This window comes from Dipodomys spectabilis, unplaced genomic scaffold, assembly GCF_019054845.1.
Source record: "Dipodomys spectabilis isolate Male_0828 unplaced genomic scaffold, ASM1905484v1 ptg000297l, whole genome shotgun sequence".
In the NCBI taxonomy this organism is placed as follows: Eukaryota; Metazoa; Chordata; class Mammalia; order Rodentia; family Heteromyidae; genus Dipodomys; species Dipodomys spectabilis.
In genome coordinates, this window is record NW_024870974.1 from 10,187,287 (window position 1) to 10,207,218 (window position 19,932).

At 37.5% G+C, this 19,932-nt stretch overlaps 1 protein-coding gene across 2 annotated transcripts in view; it reads right to left on the reverse strand.

Moving 5' to 3' along the window:
* Positions 1–19,932, reverse strand: part of Bmpr1b (bone morphogenetic protein receptor type 1B) — a 219,023-nt gene that overhangs the window by 115,868 nt on the left and 83,223 nt on the right. The window contains exons 1-2 of one of the 2 annotated variants that reach the window (XM_042701712.1): positions 12,064–12,097; positions 11,813–11,906 (exon numbers count right to left, since the gene is read on the reverse strand). The exons of the other annotated variant lie outside the window; for it this stretch is intronic. The gene's annotated coding sequence lies outside the window, so the exon portion shown is untranslated. Of the gene's footprint in view, positions 1–11,812; positions 11,907–12,063; positions 12,098–19,932 lie in introns of those variants that run through there. 2 annotated transcript variants of the gene reach the window in all.

A 19,932-nucleotide genomic window follows, 5' to 3' on the forward strand; every position in this document is an offset into this window, starting at 1 on the left:
TAAAAAAAAAGAAAACCCACAGATAATTTCTTCATTTTTATCTGTATTTTAATTTTTTCCATACACTAACTCTTTTGAAGAAGAAAACAAAACAGGAAAATAGGCTTTTAATCTTGAGTAAAACAAAATCCATTTGTTTCAAATGTCATTTCCTGCTTTACATAATTTCTAATAAAGTTCCTAAAAAGCAGAAGAAGGCAAAGGTTAAACTACTAACAACAGAAAAACCCACTCATTTCCAAATAACCAAAAAAGTATGTAATTTTTTAGAATGATGTAATCTGAACATGTCCAAACCAATGGAAAAGGATCTAACTGTGTCCATTGAGGTGACTGATGAAGATAAGCGCTGTTGTATGAACCTTCCATGGATTAAACATGGCTGGAAGAACATTTTTTTCTTTCTGGGTAATTTTTGTTTATTTATGTAAAGAAACCCTGGTCAGATTACAAAAGTGGAAGGTACAGACTGTGCTGAGGCGGAAATGGGTGACTGGGATGTATCCCACCTGGAGGTAAATACCAAAGGCACCTCTGCATCTTGCAGAAGTTGAGCTGTGGCTCTCTGGTGTGGATTTCTGCTGCTTCTACTCCATTGTGCTTTTTCTCAGATGTGTACACAGGAAAAGGACAGCAGCCCTTGCCTATTAGCTGAAGTGATGGACCATAAGGTTGAGAAGTCAGAAAGAACTGGACTTTCCTGTGCTTACTGCTGCCATCTCCTCCTCCTCCTCCTCCCCTTTCCCCTCTTCCTCCTCCTCCTCCTCTTCCTCCTCCTCTTCCTCTTCCTCCTCATCCTCCTCCTCTTCCTCTTCCTCCTCTTCCTCTTCCTCCTCCTCCTCCTTCTTTTCAGTATTAGGGTTTGAATTCAGGGTCTAACACTTGCTAGATAGCCACTTTACTGCTGACGCCATCTTCAGTTCTTTATGTATAGCTTTTTTTGTTTTTGTTTTTGTTTATAGTTGTCTTGTATTATTCCCCTCCAGGCCAGTCTGAACTGTGATCCTCCTATTTATGCTCCTCATGCAGCAGGGTTGACAGGGACATACTACCATGTCTAGTTTGTATTGATTGAGATTGGCATGGTGGGGAGGGAGGAGAGGGGAGGTCTCACTAACTTTTTGCCTGGGTTGGCCTTAAACCACAATCTTCCCTATCACTACCTCCTGAGTACTTCAAATTTCAGGTGCGATCCACTGCACTTGTCCTCCTGTACAGTCTCTGGTCTATGCTGTTGAGTTAATGCATTGTGAGACCTCTTAAAATTCCCACTTCCTCATCTTTCAAAGAGGGAGCTGGATTTGGTGGTTCATGCCTGAAATTCTAGCTACTTGTCAGGCCAAGATTGGAAGGATTGCAGTTCAAGGTTGACCCGGGCATAAACTTTGCAAGAACACATCTCAACAGAAATGTGGTTATTTCAAGGCATGCTTGTTATCCCAGCTATAGTAGGAAGCATAATTAGAAAAATCACAGTGCAGGCTGGCCCAGAGAAAAGTAAGACTTTATTTCAAAATAAAACCACAGCCAAAGGCATAGCTCAAGTGAGTAGTATAAGGCCTGGCTATTCAGTGTAAACCTCTGAGTTCAAACCACCAGGTTGCCAAAAAAAAAGAAATTTAAATAAAAAATACAAGAGGGTCAACAGTAACAATTCAACATAATTATCATACATGAGGTTCACATGAGACTATTATCATATACTCAAGTATTTATGGCATAATGTTGGCCTAGATAACATTCGTTTTGAAACATGGGAGTAGATGCCCCTAGAAAAAGTTGTCAAAGATATTAAATGTATTTTAATGTCACATGACAAAGGCTTTCCTAACTTAGAGGCAACCAAGCAACCAAGATGGAAAGGAAGAAGAAGGAAGAAATCAGAGGATCAGCAGCATGCACAGTTCCCAGGGGGTACTCTGAGCTGGTCATGGGCGGTCCGTCCTTATTCAGCCTGCTAGTTGACTTACCCAACCTGCAGAATTACTCAGCCTGACAGCAAATACAATCCACAAGTGTGAGTTAGCTGGTCACCTGTGTGTTCTACATGTCGTACAAAGTATGACATGTAAAACATATTAAGTATTAAAAATATTAAGCTAGTATAGGGTCTCAGGCATGCTTTTTCTCTAATATTATGAATTAATACTATCCGTAACATATAGTTATTAAACTGAAACATATGTGTGTCATAGAAAAATACTTTTCTATAATCTAACAAAAATATAATAATGGACTCTCTTGGCAAATCTGAGGGAATTTGCAGTGTTAAGAAAGCAAAATCATGTTAATGTGGATATCCCATTTCCTCTCCACTAAAAAGAACACACAGTATGTGAATAGCTTCAAACTGACCACAAAACCAGGTCCAAGTTAAGAACACGAGACAAGTTTTAAACTCACATTGTGCTTTACAAGTTATATCCTTTCTCTTCAGACTGCAAATGCCCAGGGCAGGATGGAGGGGAGAATGATTCTAAATAACTATCTGTGTTTACCAATAATACTTTAAGAGAATTTCATGTGGAGTATTGGTGGCATGGAATACTGATTCATTTAAAATAAATTTTAAAAAAATTTATACATTCAAAGAACCCTAAATTCCCTAAAGTCCCTCTGAGTAACTGTCTAGGTCTCCCAATAATAATTTACAAGATCTTCATGAGGAGTATTAGCAGATACCTCAATAGAACATCTACATTGTATATGGACTCACTTAAACTTTTAAAAAAGCATTTACACATTTAAAAGAACACTAAATTCCTTCAGTAGAAGGATGGATTCTGGATCATCATGCTTTCATTCCCTATTACTGTCAAGTTCAATTTGCCAACCAGACTCTGAGATGTTTCAGAGATGTTGGTAAGCTAAACTACTACTGGGAATAATAATAATTTACTGCTGAAGATAAAACTGGTGTGGAGAAAAGGGGAAAGAGATTTTTAAGTGAAGTAAATTTTAGGTACAAAACAAAATACCCACAAATATTTACCTGGGGATTTTATATGTACAGTCATATATAATGTTTTAATCATCTTTGTAGGAAAGCAAGAGACTACTGAAAAATAAAAATAATATCAGGAACTAGTTATAGCTTTAAGAGTGTTAATTAGGCGGAGCAAAGGTGGCCATGCTTGTAATACTAGAGCTATGCAGGAGGCTGAGATCTGAGGATCATAGTTTGAAGCCAACTCAGGCAGGGAGCACATGAGACTCTTATCTCCAATTAACTACCAAAAAACCCAGAAGTAGAGCTGTGGCTCATACTGTTAGAGCACTGGTCCTGAGCAGAAGAACGCAGGGGCAGTGCCTAGGCCCTAAGTTCAAAACCTATGACTGACAGAAAAAAAGGAAAAAAAAGCATGTTAATTAGTATAGCTATAAACACATACTTTTCAAACTAATAGTACAAAAATCCTATTTATTTGCTAAAATATATAATTTACTTTTAAATATCCCTCCTTGATTGACACTGTAAAACAAAATCCCAATGAAGTAGCATAATTGTTTCCAAATACAGACACCTGCATCCTTGGAAGAGAGAATGCAGGAGGAAAAAGGCTTATGTTATCTACAAGCAAAATGGTTTGCTTTGGATTAAAGAGAAAAACAAAACAAATTATTTCATGGTAGCCAAAGGCATAACAACAACAACAAAACAAACTACAAGCCATGTCCATTTACGCTATCCTATATAATTCCAGGAAATCAATTAATGTTTGAGTGCTGGGGTATAAATATTACAATGCTCAGAATTTACTTTCCTGCTTTGAATACCACAGCTGGCTCTCACAGTAAGAAGATCCAGTCTCATCCCTGAGTGACTGATCACAAAGGCTTCTGCTTAGACCTATGTCTAGGGATCTATCTTACAATATTCAAGAAGGGACCGGCAAGTGACACTCATTCTGTGACCAACAGCTCCTGGACAACTCTCTTGCTAAGGTCATCAGTAGACTTTTGAGAAATTGTACTACCTTAAGCGCAGGACTGGGAATTCAAGTATCAGGTGTCTTTAAATGGGGGGAAAATGATGAAAATCAACAGTCATAAATCTGAGCCAGTTAACAGAAAATTTTAGCTATTTCCAAACTGACTCAAAGGATAGGATCGTCCTCTTTCCAGTTTGAGAATTTGGTAGCTCTGTGCTCACCCTGAATAATAAAAGGCTCTCACTCCTGAGTCACTGACCTCTTTCTACGCTGGGAAAACCTCTCTTCCTGAGCTTACTAGTCCATAGGTAGATCCAAGCTAATAGAGTCTTCACATCTGATCCCTGGAGAACCAATCTATTCTCTACCCTCTACCTAGAGAGAGAGAAAAAGCATACTTTCTCTGACAATACTTCCTTAAAAGATGGCCTTTGACCAAATCTGAGTTTAACTCATGACCTTCTCTCTTTTTGCTTTTGTAAAAATATTTGTGTTATCTTTAAGTCGTTGTACAAAGAGTTGCCACTCAACAAAACCGTTTATGAATAAAGTACCTCTTGATCAGTGTCACCCCTGTCAACATTCTTACCCATCCCTTCCCTTCCCTCCTTTCACTTTTCTTAATTAGACAATTATACAATCATACATAGCTAATTAGACAATTAGCTATGTATGACAGGTTGAGCAAGTTCCTGTACCTTCTGGAGCCTCTGTTTCTTTATCCTGAAAAAAGAAGAAAGCACCTAAAGGTCTCATATAAGAGCTAAAGAATATACCATAACACAAAGCCTTGATTTAATAGTGGCTATAATCAATGCTTAGTTTCTCACTCACACACACACGTCATCTTCAAGTGCAATCTATTCCTGTCTATAGTAACTTCAAGAGATATGCCAAGTTCATTCCAGCATCACCACTTGAACATGTTCTAATGTTTCAATCTCATTTAATAAGAAATATTTTATTTCATACAGACAAAGTGTTCAGTGCAATACAAACTGAACAGTACCAAAAAGTTTTCAATTTCAACCACAGGATGACAAAAAGGCATCATTGCACAGTGAAAAATGACAAAAGAAGAACTATTTAAAAAAATTTGCTGAAGTACTCGGTTAATAATATCCTATGATCACAGAACCAATACAAACAGTGAAACTGCAGAAAATATTACTCCTACTACTGGATATGAAAGAGCTCTCCAAGTTTCAAAGGACATGAAGGAAATATTGCTTTTAAAAATTAAGGTATTAAAAAAATAAAATAATCCAAAAAATAAAAAAATTAAGGTATTTTGACAGACATTTATTTTCTTAACATATTAAGATTTAAAATTATCCAAAGCTTGTGAAAATAGCTGTAATGAAAAGGAATTTAAAGAGTCAAGGGCTTAAGGGATATGAGCCAGTGCTAGAGCACTTAAAGTATATTAATGTATTCTGACTAATTTTTTAACTGTGGTACAGAACCTGGGATTCAGATTTTGGATGAGATGAACATTCGCATATCTAACCATTGCCAAGTGAGGCTGATGCTTCTGGCTCAAAGCCACATTTAGAAAACTCTACAGAAACACATTTAAAGTATCTGTTTTCTTCATCTTCTTTTAAAAACTATCTCTAAATATTTGTTCGAGAGTTGCCATTCAACATAGCAGTTCATGGCTACATTGAGTCTTGATCAATGTCAAAGGCTGTTTCACCTTAGGGAATTAAAAAAAACATTTTTATGACCAAAACAAAAAAAAAACTATTCTGAATCAAAAAGAAAAAAATACTACCTATGAGAAAAAGTATAGAAATGATTAAGAGTGAGATTCTAGTAACAAATACTGCCCTCTGATTCAAATTTGCTAGTAACAGAAATCAGAAGTCAAATAAAATATCACTGCCTTTACCATAATAGTGAAGAAAGGAATTTCTTCACAGGAAAGAATTAAAAAAGATGGAGAATACATATCCAAAGGGAGTAGTAAGCAACCCAATGGATTGCAGTCACTAAGAACTTACCAGAATCCCTTCAATAACATGTGAGTATAGGTTTGATATGAAATTTGATGTGAAGTTTGATATGAAGGAGGCAGGCATGGAGGGGGCAAAAGAGCAAAAAGCACAGGCTAAGGCTAAAGCTAACCATCTGTTATTTTCTCAGTCTCTTTCCCTTCTATGTACACAGCAATTCTCACCAAGGACTTTAAAATGAATGAGGATGAAAACAGCCAAAGAACATCAATTCCCTTTCAGAGATGGACACAAAGCTGGTAGAAATGGTTAGGACACAGTGAATCAAAGACTTCACTCAGAGAGGTTGAAAACACATTTGATTCTTTTGTTTTGTGTTTGATTTAAATGTACCATGTGATTTTTTTTGTTGCTTTGTATATTCCTCCCCCACAGTATACACCCTGTTTTCACTGTATTTGATGTCAGTCTAATTTGGGGAGGGGAAGGGAAAAAAACAAAATGTTTAAATAGGGATACAGGTGGACTCATTGCAACAATGAAATGTACAAGACACTATGTTGAAAAATGAACTTTATAATTTAGCGGGGATGGGGAGTATAGTTGTAGAGGTGGGAAGGAAGGGATGGTAGGGGAAAAACAAAGGAGGAGGCAACAATGCTTGATAGGAAATGTACTCATTACCTTGCTCATGTAACTGTAACCCCTCTGTACAGTATTTTTACAATAAAAAACTTATTTAAAAAAAGACTTTCCTTGCTGAGAATTAAAACCAAAAAATAAAGTTACAGAAGTATAACTATATATCCTCCATTAGAACCTCTTAGATATGTCCATAGCATAAGAGTTATCTTTATAGTTTCTCTCATTTCTGAAGGGGTTATCTGCTATGTTCTTCTGTTGAGAGAATGGTCAAGAGCTATAAATGGGATTGTACTACCAAACAAAACAAGGGAAAGCAGAAGAGCCAAGAAGGGCATGTCATTAGAAAAACATAGTAAGTATAGTTATGAGTGGAAAAGTACTCCAGATTACCGGAGGACAATACTTACTAGCTTTAACTTTTAGGAATTAAATCATGCAAAAGTGTCTAATACACCATGAATGCAGAATACAAAAATTTAACTGAGTATAAAGAAATTATTACAAGTTTTAGAATGGATGTGAAGAAATTATCATCATTAATAAAAAAATTGACCTTACAATTATGTGCTTCATTTTAAATTTTTTCTTATCGTCGTGGCACTGGGGTTTGAGTCTTGTATTTGCCAGGCAGGTGCTCTACCTCTTGAACCATACCCCAGGTCTTCTTTGCTTTAGAAATTTTTCAGATAGGGTCTCATGTATTTTCCCAGGTCAAGCAGTACCGCAATCATTCTGCCTATGACTCCTCAGTAGATGGGCTGATACATACATATTACCAGGTCCAGTGTGTTTGCGGAGATGGGGTCTTGCTAATTTTTTTTCCCCCATGAAGCTTGGCTTAAACACATGATCCTTTGGATCTCTCCCTTCTAAATACCTTGGATTACAGTCAGGAGCCACTGTACCCAACTTCACTCCTAACTAGATACTTTAAAAGCTAATGTTTTGTGGTATAATAAATGCCACAAATAAATAATATTTACTTATAGTTTTCCTGTTGCTTTACTTTTTCCTTCTATAACAAGAAAGAGTTGAAGAACAGCTTTAAGTTTCTAGTGTCATAACTAATTTTACTCTTCTCAAGTTCTGTGAATTCTATGCCATGCATATTTACGAAAAAGAGTTCACAAAATATGCTGCTAACAATCATAAAGTAAGACTACTGTTTTGGTACAATCCTTCATGCTTCATTCCAACCACAAAGTTCTTTGACCTTCTCTTGGTGCAGTGCTGGTGTTTTGCCTATGTTTGTTTTTGTTCTAATCTCTTAATACGAGGGCAAGCTTGGGTTTCTGTCCTCACTGAATGACAGGAACGACGCACGTTTCAACATCCATGATCAAAGAAACCTCCGTCCATCCAGTCTTGTAGTGTTTATATTATTTGATATGCCAGTAAGAACTATAAAATTTATACTAACCAATTTTTGGTAAGACACCTTTCTCAATATCAACTTTACCATAGGATAGTCATGTCGGCAAAATACATCCAAATAGAAATTCCAAATTGAACTATGGGCCATTTTAAGCAATTAAACAGTTACCAAACTTTCCTATGAAAATACCAATCTTGTTTTCATTCCTGAGACAGATACAATTCAAGGTTAAACAAACAAAAGAGTCATATTCAAAGTCTGGAAGAGGTTTATGAGTTTAAATAGTAGTGGAAAGTGCTGGTAGAGCACACCAAAGAAGTAAAAATAATCAAAAGGAGAAAAACTGTAAATTACTCTAAATTGTGCATAAAGCTTTATGTTTGTTTTTGGTGTGTACATTTATTTCAGATGCAAAGTACTTTTATGTATGATAGATATTTAAGACATCATTAAAGACAAATAAATTTTATTTTTATTGAATATCAGAGCTGCAAGAAACAGCTGCTATTTCTCAACAACTTTTTTAAACAATGACTTCCTTTTCTTTCAACATTTCTATTTTGAGAAGCAAATTCTTCTTCTGACTGAAATGGAGTACACCTTTCAGGTTTGGAAGTTTGCAAACCATGATTTTCTGTTATTTCCTTAAATCTCTATCTCTGAAACAGTAAATAAATGCAAAGGCCCTTTACTGGTAACTGGAAAAGATACCACTAGGCAATTCTTTAGCATTCGGGAGCACAGATCTACTCTCTTCTCAAGTGCTTTCCTGGCCTTTTGGGAAGTGTGATACCATTCACTCACCAGGTATCATTTATTACACAGTAATTGATTATGTTGGCAGATTTCATCAAAAGAAGTACCCTTTGGGCCTATCGATCTTCAATTTGCATTTGCTAACCAATGTAATTGTGTACTTTTGCTTAACAAATGCACAATGATGAACACACATGTGCATACACACACACACACACACACACACACACACACACACACACACACACACACACACACACACACCATACCATACATACTTGTGAAAGTGTTTGGAAAAGAAAAAAATATTTTCTTTTAAACCATTGCAATTGTCCTCTAAACATTTGCTATTTGTTGAAGTGCTTTCCTTCAACCTGACTTATCAAAGTTTCACAATATCTTAAAGTAAAAAGGCTATAAAAGATAGATAGATTACAATAAAGTTGTAATACATTGTACATATATGCACAATATCTATTACATATATTGTAATATATCTTATAATATATTGTTATATATAATACAATAAAGTTTTTGTTTTAGTCAAATTCTGGAACACCTTTTATATACTAGGTCTTGATGGAATATAGTATAAAAGAATAAATTTTAAAATCTGGACACAAGTTGCTTATACTCCCATGTAAAAGAAGAAGTAGAAAACATTTGTGAAGGTCAGTAAGAAGGCCAGGCCACAGATGGTGAATGGACCAAGCCGGGCTTCTAGAGTAGCAGATGACTTCATTGTAACTGGACAGCAAATGCTAAGAAGGGGACTTTGATGAGAGCCAGTGTCACATAAACGACAGGGAGCAACAACACACTCTGGATCATTCTGAGACATTGAGTAGCATTAGAACACAAAACAAAAGAAGTCATGGAACTCCTACAACCTCATGCCCACAATCCTAGGTGGGCAAGAAAGAAGTGGCAGCATTCCAAAAGGATGGCAGAAAAGCGATGTGTTGGTCAGGATGTGAGACTGCTCCTATAGGGGTAGGATAACAGATGGACTGGTAGCCTATCAAAGGAAGATGAGCATTGGGCTCCATGGGAAATATAATATTAATATCTCAAGCTGAGTCACTCATATTGCTTCAGTCGATATTTAACACATAATACAAATACCCCACATCTCTTTTATAAGATACCTGTGAATAAACATTACCTACCAATATGATGAATAGCCAGTATCAAGACTGATAACCATAATACTGAGAAAGTATTTTAAGTTTGAAACCACTTAACCAACTTCAACCAAAATACAACCCCTTCAGACATGATCGACTCATATCATAATGTCCTTTTATTCTCCTAATTGAAGGTAAACTTCCTTCAATTTTTTTTCATTTTAGTGATGTATTTGTCCTGTTTTCTTTCCAGTTTTTTCAACACTGTACTTCAAAAACAAAGATATTAGAAAACAAAAATAAAGCCAGTAAGAAGGGATCCAAAAGCAATATATTTATACAACATATAAAACATACTAAAAACTATTGAATAAAAAAAGAATGGTATTCATGACTATGATGTATTACCCAAAGACAGTAGCAAAGAAAAAAATGAATGATGAATTCAGCCAGTCAGGCTAGTTAAGTGGGCTATGCCCATTCTTGGCCAATCATAGCTGTATTTTCAAAATAAGCATATTGCCAACATTCCAAATCCAACTCCTTAAGAATCTGGAAGGCAGAGCTTGAAAAATCTAAGGTCTTTGATACTTTTGATTGATTTAGAAGACAGAGCAAACATTCAATAAATATTACAATATGTTGTAAGCCTAGATAGCAAGCAGATCAGCCTTAAATTTGGTAGATTTCATGTTGAATCATTTTGCATCCTTTTAAAAACCTTAGATATGTTCAATAAGAATGATATGGACAAGCACTGTCCTGATTTTAATGAATTTGTTTACATTTAGACCTATCTCTTCTACTGTTTTTTTTTTTTTTTTAAATCTGGTTGGTTCTATTTTAGAATGAGCTTGACTTTGCACAGTCCATCTAACTTAAGTTTGTGCCAAAGTATTAGCTGTTCTTATCTCTCCACTGGCCTATAGTTTAAACTCTAAGGCAATCTTAAAATAACATTTTCTTAACTTAAAATTGGAGTATAGGCACACTTTGCTATAATAATCATCATCTGTGACCCAGCCTAAAAATTTTTACATTCCACAATAGTGTTTAACATTCCACAATGTAAAATAAACAAACAAGAAATTTTCATTCCTTCAGTTGGTGTTTTTAATCTAGTTAGTGCCCTAGCAATATGTTTATTTTCCAACCCTTGGGTAGTCAATACAAACATTAAAGTATACAATAGTTTCATGAAAACAGAGAAAATCAGAAAATACACAGAAAATGTGTTCTTCCTATTTTTCAGCAGTTTTCTTCCATGATAATCAGAGGTACGGAGAATATAATAATAAGTAAATGGACATATGTCAGCATTATGCACACAGAGAGAAACATGTTTAATGTGTTCCATGAGATAAAAGGGGAAATGAAAATACACTTACTGTATAGCCAGTGATGTTGGATTAGTGTTTAGTAGAGGTTGCATTTCATAGGGAACCAACAGTCACTTTGACAAGCAGAGAATGTCTCCTACATGGACCAAAGTACTTCACACCTTGTACGAAGACTATCCTTACTTCTCATAGCTTTCCCGTGTCTATTCCCAAAGGTAGTGAGCATTTCACTTCAATACAGTATCCAATGGACATTCTGACCTGTTTACAAGTTTGAGGGAGCACTCCTTCTGGATCCCAGAGTAGCCACAACTATAAACTTAACTGATACTAATGTATCTGAGCAAAAAATGGATCTAAAAACACTGATCTAAAAACACGGAAGCAATTACCAACAGCTAGACCTTGCGTTTGATAGGATAGACAGAGAGAAACTGTAACTGAGGATGAAATCAGTGTTGATCACTGTTTCCATTGCCAACACAGGGGGTACCTTGCCTCTCTGCCTCCTTCTACGTGGTACACCAGGCTATTCTACCACCAAGAACATTAGTCAACAGGCAGCTCCTGCTTGTGAGCACACACTTGTCCCCACAACCCTTTGCTTAATGATGCAAAGCAGCCAACAGGGAGATGGAGTTTATAAGCAAGAGCCAGCCTGAACTGGCTAATCACTTACCTTCTCACTTTCCGCAGGCTGGCTCCTTAACTTTTTGTTTCCTCTCTTGTCATAGCTCAGCGCCAAGTGGTTATGATTCAGCAGGAGTTTAAACCTGACAGTTAAAAGGAATGTCTTTCAGAAAGAAAGAAGAAAAACACACAAAACATTGGAACTTAAACTTCCCTCCTCTGCTGTCTTCCTTCCCTGCCCTCTGTGTGCTGTGTCTCTCCCCTGCTCGCTCAGCTACGTAGTGGTCTATAAATACTGACCCTCACACTTGCTCAGTGCTTTACTGGCTCATGGCACAGGTCTGTGTTACTGAACACCGCTGTAAGACTCCGGCAAAGTTCTCAGCTGCTCAGACAAAGCAGTGGATTGGCTCGCTACCCAGCAACCCTGTGCCTGCCTGGAAATACCATTTCGCTGCCAGCTTTACAGATGCTATGGGCCTTTCCTGAGGCCCAAATCAGGCACAGAAGGGCAATTATGAGGTTTGCCTGAAGAAGTACAGCTTTTCTCAAGCAGGTGGAGAAAGGGGTTGGGGAGGGGTGGGGGTGGGGGCTGAGAAAAGTGGGAGACAAGAAAGGAAATGCTGCCTTTGTTCTGGCTAGACAACCCATTGCAAACCCTGTACCCAAGTCACACCTAAATGTCATTCGATCAAGCTTTATACACCTTAATTACTACATACTAAGAATGACTGGGAATACAGGAACCCACATTTGTAATTGTTTTATTATTGCTCCTCATTAAAACAAGACCTTCGTAAATGAGTCGCTGGCCACAAAGAAATGTTTTGACATAAGTAAATTCATTTCCAGAATGATATCAAGGCATGTATAGAACTAATGAGAAACATCATGTATTTGGTAAAATAAACTAATATGTTATAATCTGAAAATAATGCAAATCTATATGTCATATGAACTTCTAGGTTTACAATGATAACATTTGGAATTGTTTTCCTTATGTTTTTTAGATTAATGGTATAATTCTATTTTGACATTAAACATAAAATCTAAGCTATGTTTCTACATAGTTTGCAAGTGATACAAAGTGAAGTATTTATTATCAACATATACCATATGAGTATAATTTCCATAATGTGAGTGATTAGAAAATAACTCACAACCAAGGATTGTTACTCGTTGGCTCTATTTAAATTTTATCTCTTGAGGAATTGAAAGGTAAAAGAATCTTCTGAAATTCTCTGGTCACTTATTTTCTAGATTTAAAAAGAAAAATCAACCTCCACACAGGCTATTACTTGATCCAGAGTCAAGTGGAAACATTTTAACAGGCAAAAATCTAAAGTCCTTAATCCCTAATGCTCAAGGCTCATGCTCCATTAGGACAGAGATTCTCAAACTCATTTTTAAAACTTTTTAAATTATCTTTAATGGTTGTACACAGGGGGTTCAATTCAACACTATAGGGTTATCAAACAATGCACCTCGCTCAATGATACCCCTTCCATTATTCTCCCTGAATTGTCCCAATCTCATCCATTCCCTCAAGTTACCTGCTTCCAGTTATAAAATTAACCCACAGCCAGATGCTGATGGCTCACGCCTGTAATCCTAGCTACTCAGGAGGCTGAGATCTAAGGATCGCAGTTCAAAGCCAGCCCAGGCAGGAAAGTCCGTGAAACTCATCTCCAATAAACCACCAGAAAACCAGAAGTGGTGCTGTGGCTCAAATGGTAGAGCGCTCACCTTGAGCTGAAGAGGTGAGGGACAGCAACCAGGCCCAGAGTTCAATCCCCACAACTGACAAAAAAAAAAAAAAGAAAGAAATTGACCCACACAAATCAGTAGCTCAGTAGCTTTTCTGTATGCCAATAAGAGAAGCCAGGCTGAAATAAGAAAAGCAACTCCTTTTGTAATAGCCTCAATAAAATAAAATATCCAGGAATAACTTAACCAAAGATGTGAAGGACCTCCATGATGAAAACTTCAAAAGCCTGAAAAAGGAAATTAAAGCAGACCTAAGTAGAAAACTTAAGTGGAAAGTGGAAAAATCTCCCATGCTCCTGGACTGGAAGGATTAACATCATGAAAATGGTACTACTGCCAAAAGCTATCTACAAATCCAATGCAATACCCATCAATATCCCAACCCAATTCTTTCATGAAATAGAAGAAGCAATTTAAAAATTCATATGGAATAATAGAAGACCCCAAAATAAAGCAACCCTTAGCAGGAAGAACAGTGTTGGGGGAATATCAATACCAAACTTCAAACTCTATTATAAAGCTGTAGTTATAAAAAAAAACAACTTGGTACTGGCATATGAACAGGCCCAAGGACCAATGGAATAGAATTTAAGACCCAGAAATGAACCCACAGACCTATGACCACATACCTATGGCCTAATTGTTGATAAGGGAGCCAAAAACATCATATGGAAAAAGACAGCGTCTTCAACAAATGGTGCTGGCAAAATTGGCTAAATACATGTAGAAAACTGAAGATCCTTATATATCACCCTGCAACAGAATCAATTCCAAATGGACCAAGTTACCTGCTTCCATTTTCACATATGTACACTGCACATGTATACAATGTACATATGTACATTGAATATTATGACTGTGTACTCACCCATGCACCCTCTTCTTGAGCCCCTACCATCCAGACAACATGTATTTCAGCTTTCTGGTATTCATTTTGTTAGCTTTTCAGATAAGTTACTACATTAGAGTCCTTTCTTGCATATACCATACTTTCACCAATTTGTTCAAACTCATTTTAAGATTCATCTTCTTGTGAAAGCTTACTAAAAACCTGACCGGCAAATGCAACTATTACAGCCAGAAATTAAGTAGCATAACACAAAAAATTTTACAACTTAATTGCTACAAAACTTCATACACAAAAAACCTTGCAAACAATGGAAATCCATTTTTCCCAGACTACTTCAGTCGTGGTTATCTTCCAATACGTGAACTCATTGCCTGGAAAGGCATGTAGCTTGATCTTGAGGAGACAAGTTCCTGCTCTGAAAGAACTTCTAGTCTATGCCAGGTAGAGGAGTTAATTCCTATACAAGGAGTTAAACAGAGGAGGGAGGCTGAGGAAGCAGGAAATTGAGCACTAGAGCCAATAGGAAAGACAATATAGGTCATTCTTAGCTTGGGACTTCCAGATCTTAAAGAATGCCCAGGTTAGTGAGGCAAGAAGGGGGAATAATACAATCTATTGGCAGGAAGAAGAAAGCATGACATATACAAGAAATTTCACACAGTTCTTTCTTCCTGGAACATAGCATGTAAGACTGAAAGTAGGATTTAAAGAGACAGATTTAGCTCATAAACATATAAGTAAATACACTAGATGGTATGCAAGTGTATACAAATATATTAACTAAAATATGGTAGATTCGAGGTAAAACTCAAATAGTGTAGTTCCTTAGGGAGGCAAGGTGAAAGTTCAACAAAATAGAGACCAGGAAGTGGGTGCTTAAGAGGGGTGGGGTGGAATGGAGTCAAGGGGAAAGGGGAAAACAAATCAAGAGAAGGGGGGAATGCAGTTAAGACCTCAATTAATATCCTACAACATTCAGAAGAGCAAGGAAAGGGGTGGGTAGAAGATGGGTGTTGAAATGGGTGACAATGATCAAGCTATCTTGTATTCACAAACTGCTTTGTTAAATGCCAACTCGTTTGTACAGCTACTTAAACATGTAAAATGGAAGGAAGGATGGAAGGAAGGAAGAAAAGAAGGATGGAAGGAAGAAAGTAAGGAAGGAAGGAAGGAAGGAAGGGTGGGAGGCAAGAGTAAGATGATGAATTACATAAGCCAAGTTAAGAAACCTGGATTTCACAGAAAAGGTAGGCTGCCAATCTTCACATATTTTTCACAGACCCCTAAATGGATCTTGAAAAACTATGTAAGCCTTGCTTATTTATCAAGCTAATATCAAAGACCTTTTCATTAATAATAATAAGTAAATTTTCAATGAAATTTAATTTTTACTCTACTAGAGTGAAACTTTAAATATAGCCCCAAACCTACTTTACATATGTAGACACTCCTTTTAATATCTTGAAATCTCAATGCTTCTTTGATGTTATTTTCTTCACCTTTATTTCCACCTCATTTTCTCATAGAAGTTTTGCGCAATACATCTTTCCTAATTATGTCTTTAATTGCTCTCCCCATCATACATCCCCGCAATAAGAATTTAATATAAGAGTTGGAATTATTCAGTGATTATATTTTCTACACCTCCAGGGCAATGCACCATAGCAAGGTTTAGGAAGGATGAGAGAGGTACCTTTCTTTGCAAGAGGAACACTGACATTAATAAACCACAGCTCTTAGCTAGGCTGATATTCATAAAGACTATATGTAAAAGTTGAATAGTTGAGTGTGAAAAAAGGTCTAAACAGTGTATGATTCTAGCCCTGTGACATTCTGGGAATGAAGACAGTGAAAAGTCCTGTGGATTCTAGAATTTCTTTGAAGAAGAGGTTAGTGGGTGAATCACAGAGAACTTGGGAGCTGGGCAACAATATAAACTTCAGTTAAGTCTCTTTTCCTTCTTCTCGAAGCAAGTGTAGAAGAAGCATTATCATTTATCAAAGGATTACTGTCTCGCAGGGCTGAGAGTACTATTTCTAACACAAAACACAAATCTGACAAGTTGTTTTGCCTTGTTTAAGATAAAGAAAAGGAGGCTTACAGCTATTAAGTGGCTTGTTTGAATTCTTATAACGAATAAATTATAAAACTTGGATTCAACCCAAGTCTGTCTAACTGGACTACAGTAGCACATCCTGCCTTACTATCAATCATTTAATAAAAGGTGAATTCTGCTCCCAGTAGGGCAAGGCAATGAACAGAAGCGTGACTTCACCAGGAGCTTTTGTTCTCGCATTTCTCTCGATGAACAGAGTGACTCTCAGTATTAGGTATTCAAAGACTGGACTAGCAAGTTAATGGGTAAAGAGAATTAAAGTGACATAAAGAACTTGGATGTCCTCATGTAGGGTAAAAGCAAGTATGAAGAACCCAGGGGAACTGTTCTCTGGGCAGTGAGGTCATTGCCAAGACAGCTTTCAAACTGGGAGCTAGGAAGAAAAGATGGTTTTAGTTTGGGACACCAGGAACTCGAGACATCTGTGCTGCCTCCCAATGAATATATTCAAAATACATTTAAAAGATTCAGTTCTGTGACACAGAAAATTAATTAATTCTTCAACTGACACATATAGTTTATTCTCAACACAAAATCCCTCCTCCCAAAAAAAACCTGACATAGTAATCTCGTCTAATAAAAACTCCACACAGCTTTCTCACCTAAGAGTAAAAGCCAAAGTCTTGGAAAGTGTCTAGAAGACTCCATCTGATCTGCTCATGGTTGAGTCTGACAACCCTTACACTTTCCTCTCTCTTCATGGTACGGGCTCACATAGCGCGCTACCTCCACCACCATCCCTTAAATATGGGGACACGTTTGCTTCTGATGTCCTTTGCTGGCTGTGACCATTCTTATGTCCTTGGCATCTCCTCAGCAAAGCCTAATGGCAGCCATAGTATTAAAAACACCAATTTCCTTCTTGATTGTAGGATTGTTGCTGCTTTTCTCTGATAGAAAGTAGATGAGAGAAAATGAACTCCAGGAAATGGAAATAAGAGGTTATTTTCTTTGTTACTGTTCTCCTTTTCTTGTGTGTTAATTCATATGGCTTTCAGAGGGTAAGGGGGGGCACAGAAAACAAGAAACTATGTTACAAATGAACTATACAACTTGCAGTTGCGGATGGGAGGGAAAAACTGGGAGAGAGTGAGGGAAGGGGTGACATTGTCCAAAAGGAAATGTACTCTTTACCTGACCTATGCAACTGTAACCCCTCTGTACATCACCTTTATAATAACCATACAAAAAGTAATGAAACAAAGTAAGGGAGAGAGAGGAAGAGGAGACAAAGGATGGCTGTAAAATAAGATGCTTTGAGGAATCCGAAGCAGATGTTATGCTGGGAGCCAGCGTGCGCTCAAGCACCACCTGTGCTTACCCCATTCCATCCAAAATAAATCCTCCATAGTTACCAGGGAAAACAGCAGAGATTTGGGGATTTAAGAATACTGGATGGAAAGCAAAGGTGCCAGGGAGAAAGTTAAAAAGTCCTCTAGCTCAGATGTGAAAATCATGTGTAAAGGCAGATGACGATTAACCGTCCGTGGATGGTCCTAGACTGTAGGCGAAGGCATAGTCTGTCTGTCTCAGAGCATGAGGAGTGAACCAGGCCACCGTGCAAAGCATGTCCATGTGTGCATGTTTTAAGTACAAAATCTTAAGTTTGTTACTGCAGATTGTGTGTGTGTGTGTGTCTAATTTGGCATAATAAAAGCACTCTTTAACACACACACAAACAGAAGGAAGGCTCAATAGCATAGATCTCAAGTGCCTAAACTAGCCTTGCACATAATAAATGAATGCTAAAGGGGCTGGGAAGGTGGCTCAGTGGTAGAGCGCTTGCCTTGCATGCCTGAGGCCCTGGGTTCAATTCCTCAGCACCACATAAGCAAAAAGAGAAAAGCTGGAAGTGGCGCTGTGGCTCAAGTGGTAGAGCGCTAGGCTTGGACTGAAGAGCTGAGGGACAGCGCCCAGGCCCAGAGTTCAGTCCCCACGACCAGACCCCAAAATAAATAAATAAATAAATAAATGCTAAATACCTGTTAGTGCATGACACACGCACATGTGCACGTGTACACACACACACACACACACGTTGGTGAGCCCAGCACCAATACACATGAAATTGTTCCTGAGCCATGAAGTCACCCACGAATCATGAGAGGTAACTCAGAGTCAACATTAGCTAGGTCAAGGAGAAGCCCATCGAGACTCAAAGTAAGTAAGGTAAGTAGAGAAGGAGGAGGAAAGACATTTGTGAATGAAGTTGGACTACTAAGAAGAGAGTAGCCAACTTCCAAATATCATGGAAAGATCAAATACAAAATGGGTGGACTGGAGCATGCACCATTCAGAAAATATCATTTCAGAAAACCACTGACATCTCTAACCCCAAAGAGTCTATATGAATTGTGTCTCAGCAAAGAAGCACTGGTGCCTGGCCTGTTTCCAATTTTGGGGAGAGATCAGCCCTGTGAGGTTAGACAGGAGTAGCCTCTCTTTCATTAGGTTTGACCGTGAAGAGATGGGGGTGTGGGTAATGATGTAAAAGAACAAAGTAACAGGACCACAAGAACAGAAAGTTATCCTGCTCTAGACACGGTCGGGGCTTCGCGATCGAGGTGGATTATGAAGAGCCAAGGATGGCTTTTCATCATGAATTGATGGGTTCACTCTTAGTGTCTGCCTTCTTTTATCATACTGGAGAATTGTATAGTTACACCAAGTTTCACCTACCCTTCACCAGTGGCTGGATATTAGATCTATGGTGAATAACGACAGTAAGAACATCTTAGACACATTCTTTGCTTGAACTTGCCTTTTGATTATTTCTCAGTAAATATCAAAGAGTGAAATTGTTGAGAAATTTGTTCATATTTAACATTTTAGAAAGTGTGTTTTGCTTTCCCCAAGTGGTCATTAGCATTACCATTTCACAATTTCACATCCCTGGAAGCGTGTGTGTGTGTGTGTGTGCGCGTGTGTGTGTGCGTGTGTGTGTGTGTGTGTGCGTGTGTGTGTGTGTGTGTTTATTTCTCTATATCTTTAATGAACATCTATATTCCCATGTCTTTATTATAATAGCAATACTGGTATTTCTAGGGGGTAAGGGGATACTAAGATTTGAATTCAGGGTCTTGAGCTTACAAGGCAAATGCTCTATCACTTCTAAGCCATACCTTCAGCCTTTTTTTTTGTTTGCTTTAGTTCATTTTTGCATGGGGCCAGCCTCAGTCTTGCTCAGGCCAGCCCAAGTTTGAGATTTTTGTAAACTGGGACTTTAGGCATGAATGACCTCACTGAGCAATACTGGGAAATTTAAAGTAGACTTTTGCTGTCATTTCCACAATGACTAAAACCACCAAGAATCTTTGCACGGATACTTTGTTATTTTCTCTAGGCTGCTACTAAGTATAATCTCGGTGAACTTTAGGGACCTCCTCCCCAAAGAAAGTTTATTTTCAGAAAGTCAATAAAGTTATTCCTGGTTTTA